At 56.2% G+C, this 12458-nt stretch overlaps 1 long non-coding RNA gene across 1 annotated transcript; it reads left to right on the top strand.

Moving 5' to 3' along the window:
• Nucleotides 1–4924: 4924 nt before the first annotated feature.
• LOC122393268 lies at nt 4925–11578 on the top strand. Its single transcript, XR_006258671.1, has 5 exons — nt 4925–7662; nt 8946–9109; nt 9293–9403; nt 9721–9825; nt 11061–11578. It is a non-coding gene; the product is annotated as an uncharacterized LOC122393268 (long non-coding RNA).
• The last annotated feature ends 880 nt before the right edge of the window (nt 11579–12458 follow it).

Here is a 12458-nt window from a genome sequence, read left to right as displayed (position 1 = left end):
GCAGCACGCAGGGCGTCCCTGCCCCTGGGGCGCCTGCGTCGCCCGCCGCGAGCGGCGGGGCCCACCCAGGGTACTGAACGCATGGCCTGGCTGTCGCCAGCGCTGCCTAGCGGCTATATTGGAACTCTGGGTTATGTGAATCGCGCAAGGTGGCGCCACGCTCATGAGGCAGCAGAGCCGCCGCGGCGGCGCTCAGTCGCTGAGCGGCGGGCCGGCCGGCGGGACCCTCTGCTCTGAGTGAGCTATTTGACCGCCAACAGCTCTCTGCGGGAGCTCCCGACCACTAAGAGCTCTGCGTGAGCCGTTAGCTCTGCGTGAGCACTCTTATCCAGCCAGCATAGTATTTGCTCATATCAGCGTCCGTAGCCCGGCATGAGCTTATCAACCGCCCATAGCTCTGAGTGAGCTCATCAACCGCCTATAGCTGCTCTGCGTGAGCTCCAGGCCACCAATCGCTCTGCGTGAGCACTCTATCTCAGCGGGCGCTGTGCGGGCTCATATCAGCGTCAGTAGCTCTGCGTGAGCTCGCCAGCCGACAGCAGCTCTGGGGGTGGACTCGTCACCGTTCCTGCCCTGCGCGAGGTCGACCGCCGCCGCTGCTGGCTCCTTGTCATCTCTCCGATTGCCCTGCGCATGCTTGCTTTTCCCCATGCCGGGTCTCCCTGTTTTATTTGTTTGCGGGTTTGTCTGCTCGTTCTTTGTTTTTACCGCTACGACCGGCCAATATCCCTGCCTCCGCTGCTCATTGTTCATCGGTGCGGTCTGCTCCCCGTATGGGTCGATTGCCTCCCACTTACCGTTCTCCGCTCGTTGCAGATATGTTGATCGTCGGCGACAGTTACGCTTTCTGGTTCCGGTCGCGCTGTACCACCGCCCTGCATGGGGCGGTGGTATATGGCGTTCGAGGCGGCTGCGTCGGGAGCGACGCTTTCCGGCGGGAGGCCATTCGCCGGGCCGTGCAACATCGTGCGCGGAAAGCCGTTATCATGGCGGGCGGCAACGACCTGGCCCGGCCCGACTTTAACGTCCGCCGCTGGATCGCGCAGCTGGAGGAGCTAACGCTCGGCCTCCTCGCTGCCGGGGTAGAGCGGATTTGGGTGTTCCCAATCCCCCCTCGCGCCGTGCTCCGCACGGCCGACATATCGGCGCGGCGTTTCCGGCGCCGGCGCTGGTCCGTCAACAGGATCCTCCGCCGGTTGTTCCGCCGCCAGCCGGTCGTGGTGCTGGTGTTCGTGTTTCCGGCCGATTTCCTGGGGTCGGATGGCGTGCATCCATCGGCGGCCGGGTGGCGGGCTATTGCAGAGGTCGTCCGGGTTGCCACCTCCTCTCCCACGGCTGTCCCGGAGCCCTCTTCCCCTTAACCGCGTGCGGTTCATACAGAGTGGGAGGTGCCATATGTCGGATCCAGCGAATACACTTATGCTGACATTGTTTTTGTTTGTTTCATGGACTGCGGGCCCTCATGCCGCGCGCACGGGCGGCGCCCACACGGGGCCAGATCGCGCCCGCTGCAGCGGCGCTGTCGCCAGGACGCAGGCGCACCAGCGCCCTCCGGCACACCGCCGCCACAGCCACCACCGGCGCCACTATGCGGCAGGCTGCCCCGGGCCGGCCACGGCAGACGATCGCCGCCCGCGCGGCTGCTGGCGCTGCCCGGCGCTCGGCGGCTGATGGTGGCGAGCCGGGGCCCGCTGGCGGCGCCCTGCGGTCAGTTCGGCGCCGGCGTCCCGCTGCTGAGGCCGGCTCATCCGGGACTACAGTCACGGCGGCGGCGGAGGTGTTCAGCTCCGCAGCGCTGCACGACATGCTGCGAGACATGGTTCGCGCTGCCGTCGCCGAGGAGCTGCCCGCCCTTCAGCCGCCACCGATGGAGCCTGCCGCGCCCGTCACGCCAGCGCCCACCGCGCCTGCGCCTGCGCCGCCGCCGCCGCCGCCGCCGCCGCCGCCGCCGCCGCCGCCGCCGCCCGCTCCAGCTGTCGCCGGTACGATTATGCTACCGGCAGCGCTCGCCGTGCCGGGCGCCGCCGCGGCCCCGCCCGTTGAGGCGCCGCCGCCGGTCGTGACTGGTGTCGGCACGCCGCCTGCGACGGGCCCCGACTTCGCCATGCGCGCGGCGGTACCGGCGGCGACCGCGGCATTAATCACGAGCCATGCCTATTTAGATATCGGGTCCCTCCTGGACAATGACGCCCTCGGTGTCGGCGCCGGCCCGACCTTCAGCCTGGTCGACGGCCGTCTCCGGCCCGCCGCTGCTCCGCGCCGCCCCGTCTCACACTTCGGCGCGTGGTGCACCGCGTTTCTGCGCTACGCCGCCGTATACCTGGCCGTCCATCCGGCTGACGCCTCGGGGCTAATAGGGCACATGCAGCAAGTGGCGTCCCTGCAGTCCCCAGGGATGGGCTTGGCCTGGCGGGAGTTCGATGAGGCCTTCCGCCGTGCCCGCAGCCTGCAGCCAGAGTCCCATCCGTGGGGCGCGACGGCAGCCAATTCGCCTTTATGGCTGAATGCTGTCGCGCGTGGAATGTCTGCCGCTCGGGCCGGGCCGGCTGGGCCCTCCCGGGGCCCCCATGGCGCCACCGCTGGCCGGTCGGGGGCCGTTTCGGCGCCCTTTCCGGTCTGCCTCGCCTTCAACAGCGCGGCCGGCTGCAGCCGTCTGTCCTGCCGCTACACCCATGCCTGTCGAGCATGCCGCGGCTCTCATGCCCTGCCCTCATGCCCCCGCCGGCCCGCCACGGCCCTCCCGGGTCCCCGCCGCCGCGACCGCCAGTGAGGCCCCCGCCGTGCCCCGGTCGATCCCGCCTGACCGCCTCCAACGGCTGCTGCGCGGCTACGACCCCGCCAAGGCCGAGGTGCTCGTCGCCGGGTTTCTGTTAGGATTTGAGCTGGGAGGCGTCGATGTTTCCCCCGGTGATGCAGAACTCAATCTCCCTTCCTGTGCGCTCGCACCCGAAGTAATAGACGCATACATCGCGGCCGAGCGTCGGGAGGGCAGAATCGCAGGGCCTTTCTCTTCTCCTCCGCCATGGGTAGTTAAATTCTCTCCCATCGGTCTCATCCCCAAGCGTCAGCCGAATTCATTCCGGGTCATTCATCATCTCTCATTCCCCTCTGGCTCGTCTCTGAATGATTCTATTCCCCCGGAAGCCACCCACGTTCAGTATGGCTCTGTCGAAGAAGCTCTCCATCTTGTTGACTCGTTTCCGACCCCATTTCTCGCCAAAACAGACATTGCAAGTGCGTTTCGGATGGTCCCGGTTCGGACTGCCGATACGGCGATGCTGGGTTTCCGCTGGCGTGGGCAGGCATATGTTGATCTGTGTCTACCCATGGGCTGTGCCAGCAGCTCTCGTATTTTTCAATCAGTCAGTGATGCATTCGTTTGGATTGCACAGACCAAATTCGGATCGGGCCCTATCGTCTCTGTTCTGGACGATTTTCTGTTCGTAGGCGGCTCGGTGGATGAGTGTCGCCGATCCCTGGCGGGGTTTCAAGCCATGTGCCAGTCGCTCAACATCCCGCTCCGTCCTGACAAGACCGTCGATCCCTGCCGGTCCCTGACGTTCCTGGGCGTTATCATTGACGTCGCGAGTGGGCAGCTGCGCCTCCCGCCAGACAAAATCGAGCGTGCCCGCTCATGCCTGACGGGGCTGCTGGCGCGCCCAAAAGCGCCTCTCCGTCTCGTGCGTGAGTGCACTGGGCTGCTAAGCTTTGCGTGCATCGCCATGCCGCTCGGCCGGCCCTTCCTGCGGCGCCTGTTTGACCTATGTCGCGGCGTGTCACGGCCACATCATCGCGTCACCATTACTCGTGCCTACCGGCTGGACATGCGTGCCTGGCTGCTGTTCCTCGCTCAATTTCACGGCCGCTCCTTGCTGGATCAACGTCGCTGGCTGCGCGAGCCGGGGCTCCTAATCGAAACCGATGCCTCCACCTCATTCGGTCTGGGTGCGGTGTGCGGTGCCACTTGGCTGCTGGGTCCGTGGCCGGCGTCCCTCCGGGCGGCACCCATTTGCGTTCTGGAATTGGTGGCAGTGGCGGTGGCCATTTATGTGTGGCGTGACCGCTTCGCTCATCGCTGCGTTATTGTCCGCTGCGATAACTCGGCTGTCGTGGCCTGCATCACGGCTCAGTCGTCCCGCTCGCCGCTGATGATGCAGTGGGTTCGCTTTCTATTTGTAACCACGGTCACTAACGACATCCTCATTCGCGCGGTCCACACCCCTGGTGCCGAAAACGCAGCCGCTGATGCCCTGTCCCGTGGTCTTGTGCAGGTCTTCCGGGCGCTGCGTCCCCAAGCCGACGGTGCGCCGACAACATGGGACTGGCCGGTCTGCGGCACGCTGCAGACGTCGCCGCACTCGCCGAGGCCGCCCTCGCCCCTGCCACCGTGAGAGCGTACCACGCCGTATGGCGCCAGGTGCGGACCTTCCTGCAAATTCCGCCGACGGCCGTCGTCTTTCCCGTGTCAGTGGCCGCCACTGCAGATTTTCTTGCCTCCCGCCATGCCCAGGGCTGTCACTCTGCCACCCTCGCCGCCGCCGCCTCCGCAATCGCCTACGGCCACAAGCGGGCCGGTCTGCCCGACCCTACCGCAGACTTTCGAATTCTTCAGCTTCTGGCTGGCTCTCGGCGCCTCCGGCCCGGAGCCGACCAGCGCATCCCCCTTTCCCTTAACCCGCGCCCTGGTGGGGGGGGGCTATTTTTTGCCCCCCCTCCAGACTTTTCGATATATCTCCAGAACCACTGCGCCGATCGTCACCAAACTTTCAGTACCCTCCCGGACATCAATTTTACACATTGTGACCAAAAATTTTTCCAAAGGCTATGATAGGTTGCCCGGAAATGACGTCAGAGTGACGTCATGTTCTGCCGTTTTCGACCAAAAAAAGGGTTTCGCGGGAAGAGCTGTCAGGCCTATAGCTTTGCAAATACAGAAAAATGATACAGACATAAAAGCTGTAGAATGGACAGGGCTACAAAACTGCTATCTCGGATTTTTGAAATTTTTGGATTTTGACCCCCAAAAATCAAAAAATAGATTTTTTGAATCTAATAGCCAAAAAATCCAAAAAGTTTTTTGAATTTCGAAAAAACCGGAATATATGTGATAGTCCTTACCACCTTCTATCTACATACCAAATTTGAGATCGATACCTCTTTTTTTGGCCAAGTTATAGCGAAAAAACTGTTCAAAATTGATGACGTCAAATTTTCAAACTCAATTTGCAGCAATTCTAGACCTCGTAGCGCAAAACAAAGACCACCATTAGACTCCCCGTGACGAGCTGCATCGAATCAATACCCATTTTATGCAAAAATATCAACTTTGAAATTTGACCTTTTTTGACCTGACCTTGACCTGACCTCGACCAGAAAGTGACCTAAACCGTACCTGATGGTCTTATAACCAACACCATTGAGTTGGAAATGAAAAACTGGCCATAAAACATGCATCGCATAACCTTAGTAAAGTTGGGTTCATGTGGTGACCCTTGGTGACCTTTGGTGACCTGACCTGTGACCTGACCTGGTATGACCAGTGACCTCTAACAGCAACATATCTACTAGGCAACTGACGCCCTATCGCTGATTCCCGACAAAATGCGTTTTCCTCGGTGTTATAGCGCATTCCCTAGAAGACCCGTGAACGGTGAAACATTTCATCTTTGACCTGACCTGTGACGTCATCGGTGACCCCGAGGTCAATAAAATTTGGTTTCCCTCGACAAATTTGACAGGCCTTTCGAACGCCGTTTGAATTTTTCGGATCCGTCCAGTAGTTTCGGAGATACGAGGGGGGGCAAAAAATAGCCCCCCCCCCCCCACCAGGTCGCGTTATAAACAGACCCCACCAGGGCGCGGGTTAATGAGATCGGGCTGCTCTGTGACGCTCTCGCCGGTCTCAACCTATCTCCCCTCGAGCGCGCTGCTTACCGGGCTATTTTCCCGCTAGCCTTCTTTGCCCTGCTGCGGCCAGGCGAAGTCGTGGCCGGCAGGTCAGTGGCGCACACTCTGCGTCTCGGCGGCGTTTGCATCAATGCCTCTGAACTCTCTGTCACGATCCCGTCCTCCAAGACGGCCGCCGCTCCCCAGGTCATCTCCCTCACCGCGCGGCCTGACATCAGCGTGTGTCCCGTCGCCGCGCTCCGTGCATACTTATCTCTGCGCGGCGTCGGGCGGCCGCAGGACCCCCTGTTCATCGGTGACTGTCAGCGCCCGGTAACAGCCCCGGCCCTCACGCGGGTTCTCCGCTTAGCGGGTCGCGCGATCGGACTCGATGTAGCTCGCCTTTCCGGCCACTGTCTCCGTATCGGAGGCGCGTCCCATGGCGCCTCGGTCGGCATGTCTGAACTGCAGCTGTGTCAGGCGGGACGCTGGTCTTCCCGTGCCGTCCGCCGCTACGTGCGTCAGCCTGTCTCCGTCCTCCAGGCGACCTAAACTACCGGAGGTCGCGCTCGGCGAGCCCGTGCCACGCCCCCTGATAACCCAGACGCCGTTATTCCGGCCGCCGTTCGTGTTCGCGGTCGCTCGCATAGCCCAGATTCAGTGCTCGGACTGCCCGTTTACGTTCCACCCTGTGCGACCACTGCCCTCGTGGCGGAGCGGCAGCCTTCGCTGCCTGTTTGATGGTCCAGTAGGATGGTCCGCCGCCTCCGGCGGAGCGGGAGTCACGCCCAAGGTGTCTCACCATCTTGGTCCTCTGCCTCGGTGCGTGCATCTCCGACGTGGCGTGTCTGTCGGTGCTTGTGTGTTTTCCCTTTTTGTTTTGTTTTAGTTTTTTTTTTGCCCGCTGCCTGTTATCGGGCCGGCAGCGATCCCCCGCGTCGTGCGTAGCGGTGGCCGGCGGCCGTTTCGGGGCCGCTAACTGGACCGCCGCCTACATGCGGAGCGGCAGCCCCGCTGCCTGTTTTGTGGTCCAGCTCGTCGGCCCCCCACGCCCCTCGGCGTAGCGGTCGCCGGCTGCCTGTTTTAGGGTCGCTACCGGCCGCCGCCCCTGGCGGAGCAGCAGACGGTCGCTAACCGGTGTTCCACAGGCCGTAATGTTCATCGTTCATATATATGTGGCACGCAACCTATTATCCCTTTCTGTTAGAACCGTATTCTCCGCCGCCTCCGGTCTCGGGTGGGGGAGATGGGCGGTTACCCTCGCCCAAAGACATGAGTGGAGGGGCACCAGTCCAATACATTGACCCGTGACCACCAACGATGTCTTTGCGAGCGCAAGCGGACGGAGAAATGCACGTTTGGCTCGACTAGCCGCAACAGCGGCGGTCGGGCCAACGACCTTTCTCTGGCTGCGAGCGAGCGCCATCCAGCGCCATCTACGCAGCCGGGTGCGGCGCGCGTCAGTGTGCGTCAGCTCGCGTCGACGAGCGCACGCGAGTGTTTTACCGCCGCCACCCCGCCACCGCCGCGTTACATGTCCCATTTCTCCATGTGAGTGTTTCCCTTGGCTATGTATTGGTCTCGTGTGTACGGCGGTTACCCTCGCCCAAAGACATGAGTGGAGGGGCACCAGTCCAATACATTGACCCGTGACCACCAACGATGTCTTTGCGAGCGCAAGCGGACGGAGAAATGCCTGTGCGCCTGCGACACTCACACTGCAAAGCGAGGCAAACAGAAAGCAGCTCTTCATGTGGCAGCAGCCATCTTGCAGAGGTCAGTGCTACAGCACATGTGATTGGTCATGCACAGCACACATGCAGTTTCACATGAGTCGGTGACTGTTCAGCACACTGATTACGAGCGAGCGAGCGCAGCGAGCGAAGCGAAGTCTTTTCAATATAAGGGGAAAATCTCAGTATGAGCGGCCCGGCCCGGCCCGGCCTGTAACGCTTTTGAGAGGCTTATATCTCAGCAACCGCTGGACCGATTGGCCTGCGGTCTTTTTTGCTGGGTAGCCCCATCCCTTCTACCCCGTAATTGACTACTTTTGATACATCTCAGTGACCGTCGTGGCACGTGCCACGTGAAAAGTCAAGGGTGTTCAAGCAGTTTTGCAAAAGTAATGATTTTGAGAGGCCCATATCTCAGCAGCGGCTTGGGCGATTGTCTTGCGGTAATTTTTATAGGGTAGCTGCATCCCTTCTACCAAAGGTTGGATACTCTTGATCTATGTGAGTGACCCCCACTGCACGTGCAAAATACAAAAAGAAGAGGTGCCAAATTTGTTCCCATTTCAGTAACTCGGTAATTACTAGGGCGATTTCGCTGAAACTTGGCATACAGGTAGGCACCCACCAGGCAATGCATTACCATTTTTTTTTTTGCTCCGCCAGCCTAAAGCCAGTCTGGAGCCGGGGGTCATTACATCTGGCAATTTTGGCCAGGAACAAAGTTTTACGTTAAGCCGGTTTATGTGAACCCGGAAGCAATAGCAACGTGGGAGCCTATCCTTAGCGTGTATGAGCAAATCTAATGGGGAACTTACTTTTGCCACCATGTGTTGCGGTTAGGGTGCTACTGCACGTGCGCACGTGCAGGGGGCGCTTCGAGATCTCGAGAACGGCTGGGCCGATTGCGCTCAAATTTGGTACACGGTTGGGGACCGGTTAGTAGGGTGCCGTGCAAAAGTCATTTTGGACCCCGTTTGCACGTGCGCACGTGCAGAATGCCGCTTCGAGATCTCAGGAACGGCTGGGCCGATTGCGTTCAAATTTGGCACACCGCTAGCGACCGGTTAGAAGGGTGCTTTGCACAAGCCCGTTGGAAGTACCCTCTCGCCCTTCCGCACGTGCAGGGCTCACTATCTCGCTCGCTCGTTCTTCGCCCAAAAGGCGTTTTACTGGTTATGACTTGCTATCGATTTTGAACCGTATAGATGGTGTGTGTCAGTCATACCTATGGGTCGCGATGGATAACAAGCAACAACACTTTGTTTTCTTTACCTCTTTGTTTTCCCTATGACTTTTAATCCGTCTGACAAGATACCTATTTGACAGAGAGAGGTGTTTCTGCTCCTTTGGGATTCCGAAGCTGCAAAACGTCGTCGCCACCATCCCGAAGCCTGCCAAGTGTCCAAATGGAACAGTTTCAGAGGCATACATCAAACAATATAGTGATCGGATCATAAAGCAATTCTGCGATGGCGTCAAAGCAGACGATGGTGAGAGCTATATTGGTTCTACTGCTTGCTGCTGTATGTACTATACTCGTAAACGTATAAATTTCAGCAGCTATCACAATGATTTCATTGACAGGGATTGCGCTATAATGTCATCAGAAGATCATTATTTTTTGCAGTATCGTCTGTGTTTTCAAATGTCTACGACTGATTTTTATTTTTCAGGAGAGAATGTCACATTCCCTGGTGGAATAGGAAAGTACTCTGTCGACAGTGCAGGTCCTTTTGCTAGTTACTCGACCATCGGAAGATCTTTTTCGCATCTCACTTTTCTTGGTGAGTGTTTTACATTTGCCAATTGCACCTAGCAATATTCAAAATTAATTTAAAAAGGCGTAAAAACAATGTGAGTGGACATTGAAACTTTAAGCCGTCAATTTTAGAATAAGAAACCTTACCAATACCCATAGTAACAAAATTTAGTCAAAGCCCGTCTGTTGATGTAAATTTGCTGCATCTTACAAATTGTCTGCTCCTTTGTCTGCACCTTTTGCTGTACTGAGTCTTGCCAAATTGTAAAACAATGCCCCTTTGTGACTCCCTATGTTTTTACATTGGTATATGAGATGAAAATTGAGATTGATCTTTTTCAGCATCGGCAAAAGAACATAAGGCGATGTATCGCGGAAATTACACCGTAACTCGTCACCAAAAGGAAGGCGTCGCCGGAAATGGTCAGCGAGTGCTGCTAGAAAAAGGTAAAGTTATGTTTTTTTTTATTGAAGGTCTCTCCAATCATCACATATTGTCACTAAACAATATGTAGCCGTTTTCACGACGGCCATCTGATACACATTTGGTGCAGATTAGGTGCAGGTTTGGTACAGATTTGATCGAATTAGGTTCACTGTGTTTCTTCAACCCACGAGCCGCTGGGGGGCATAAAGTTGCCCCCCTTTACTTTTTGTGAAATATCTCCGAAACCTGATGAGCTACGAACGTGAAACTTGGCATAGCTTCAAATGAATACCTAGGCAATGTATGTAGGCAATGTTTGAAAAAAAGTTTGGTGGTTGTAGCACCTAAGATGACGTCACAGTGACGTCATAAAATTTTGTCGTTTTTCGATATGGACCGTTTCTGATGACGCTGAGCATGAAACTCAACTGTAAATGAACTAGACAGCACCTGCTGTCATTCTAAAACATCTAACTACACTTCCATCTAGTTTCTGACCAATAATCGACTCTTTATATTCGGTCCTTTATATCTGATGTATCGTGAGGAATATGAGAGTCGCAAATCTATAATTTCACTTATGACATCACTGTGACGTCATTTCAAATGGGATCGACACCAAATTTGGACACAACCTCGGCTAGGTATTCAGAAAGATGTGTACAAAGTTTCGTTTTTCTATCTCTTCGCGTTGCGACGATATCGTCACAGAAGTAAAGGGGGGCAACTATATGCCCCTCCCCCTCAGCGGCCGGCGGGTGGCGCGGAGGCCCAGCGGCCGCCGGGTTAAAGTTGTCAGTTTGGGTTGCACAGATGCTTATACTTTATAGTCCTCGTTTTTCAAATTATTAGACATCATTTCCGATTAAAATACTGAAATAAACTCATAATATGAAGATATTTGTTGTAAAAGGGATTTGGGGCAGATTTGGTCAAATTAGGTGCATTCGCCAGATAGCCCGTCGTAAAAAGGGCTAATATATTTCACCTCACTTGCAAACAGTAACACGTATGTCATAAAGATAATTGTCATGCACAGTCATCCGGAATGGATTCTTTGAATGATGAGCTGATTGGAACCATGAGATTCTAACGGTGTGATAAAAGGAAGCGTTGCTATTGCACTCAGTGTACACCGATGATTAGTGCCATCAGTTATTTTACTTTTGCTATGAATTATTGGTATGATCTGGTAGTCCCATGGGTGATTTGTCAGTTACTTATGTGCGCCATATGAGCTGAATTTGTCCGGCAGATGTGTTCCCGAGAATGTTCCGTCTACGAATCATCACGGCCGAGAAGTACCACTGGAAAGAGGGAGTCGCCGTTCTCAGTTACTTTGAAACTAGCACAGGTATGCGTGCTTTTGAGCCAGCTAAAACGGGAAAATAAGCCACGCATGGTGCGATAGGCTATCGGTGATATGGTGACCGTTGTATGACCCAGCGCCACCCTACACAGCCCCTCCGACGGGCAGTGCCCTCTGTAGCTCATCGGCAGCTCTGAGTTCACACTGTTTCACGCCCATTGGCTGAGTCATGGACTTCAATACATACCGAGGACCATGGCAGGGGGATCATTATCGTGACTCGTGAGTCTTGCGTGGTGTTGCGAGGTGGATGTTTCATAAAGTTGTAGCCTTTTGGTACCATTACACGGAAAGTCCGTTCCATTTTTCGATCTCGCGAATACTTCTATGATGCAATATTTATGTAGGGATGCTTTTGTAAACATGAATGACTCGAACAAAATAAAGACGGCAATAAAAATGTATTGATTTTTTAGGGGCTTTCGGTGAGCCACAAGATACAAAAATGCGTTTCGTGACACTTTGGCGCCATGTCTTCTTTATGCAACATGTTGTGATGAACGGATGAGTGCGTGACCACCACGGCCAATCGTGTCCAGCTCCGTTATGCACACCCAGCGCCCTGTCGTGTACCCCGTGATCGTGCCGACGCGACGGTTGATTAGTAAAGTGGGGCTCCACTCTGGGGACCCAGCTGTCCACAATGACCAGCACTAACACTGGACAGTATCCTGAAGCAGTCTGGACTTCAATGTGGACATGACAAGCAGTCCTCCTACCTTCCACGAAATTCTCCCCCCCGCCCCCTCCGGCGACTCAACACGCTTCCTTCCTAGAGCACTGGCACACTTTTTAAGCCTGCTGGTGTGCACATAAGGGCTGTACTCAGCACGACACACGCGCACGGATTCGCCGGAACACCTTTCGGCCTCGGTGGACACGCGATCGGTTTGCGTGGGCTTGCGACATGCCCACGCTCGGCCATGTACTCGATAGAGATTTACGACGAGCGGCGCCAGCTCGGCGCCTTCTACGGGCGATTCGACAGAGCCGTTTGTAATTATCGGGGTCGTATTACCACCGTCAGGATGGCGGCCGATGAGGCGTGCCACATTTGGGGACACTGGAAGAATAGTGTTAGGCTGAACCAAGGAAATCAGGTGGCCATCAAAGTGCTGATTCACGCCAGTCAGGGGGCGCGACTAAGAGCATACATGCGCAAGAACTTCCTGGCGTTTTACAGGCGTTGTCGGGGACTCAATAAAGTCTCATTTCCTCTGATATCTTTTTCATCATCCTTAGGATGTAGGTACTCATTCTCTTTGCTCGCTAATTGCCTTTTCC

Source organism: Amphibalanus amphitrite, unplaced genomic scaffold (assembly GCF_019059575.1).
Source record: "Amphibalanus amphitrite isolate SeventyFive unplaced genomic scaffold, NRLGWU_Aamphi_draft 000526F_arrow, whole genome shotgun sequence".
Lineage (NCBI taxonomy): Eukaryota > Metazoa > Arthropoda > Thecostraca > Balanomorpha > Balanidae > Amphibalanus > Amphibalanus amphitrite.
This window is presented reverse-complemented; position numbering and strand designations above follow the sequence as displayed.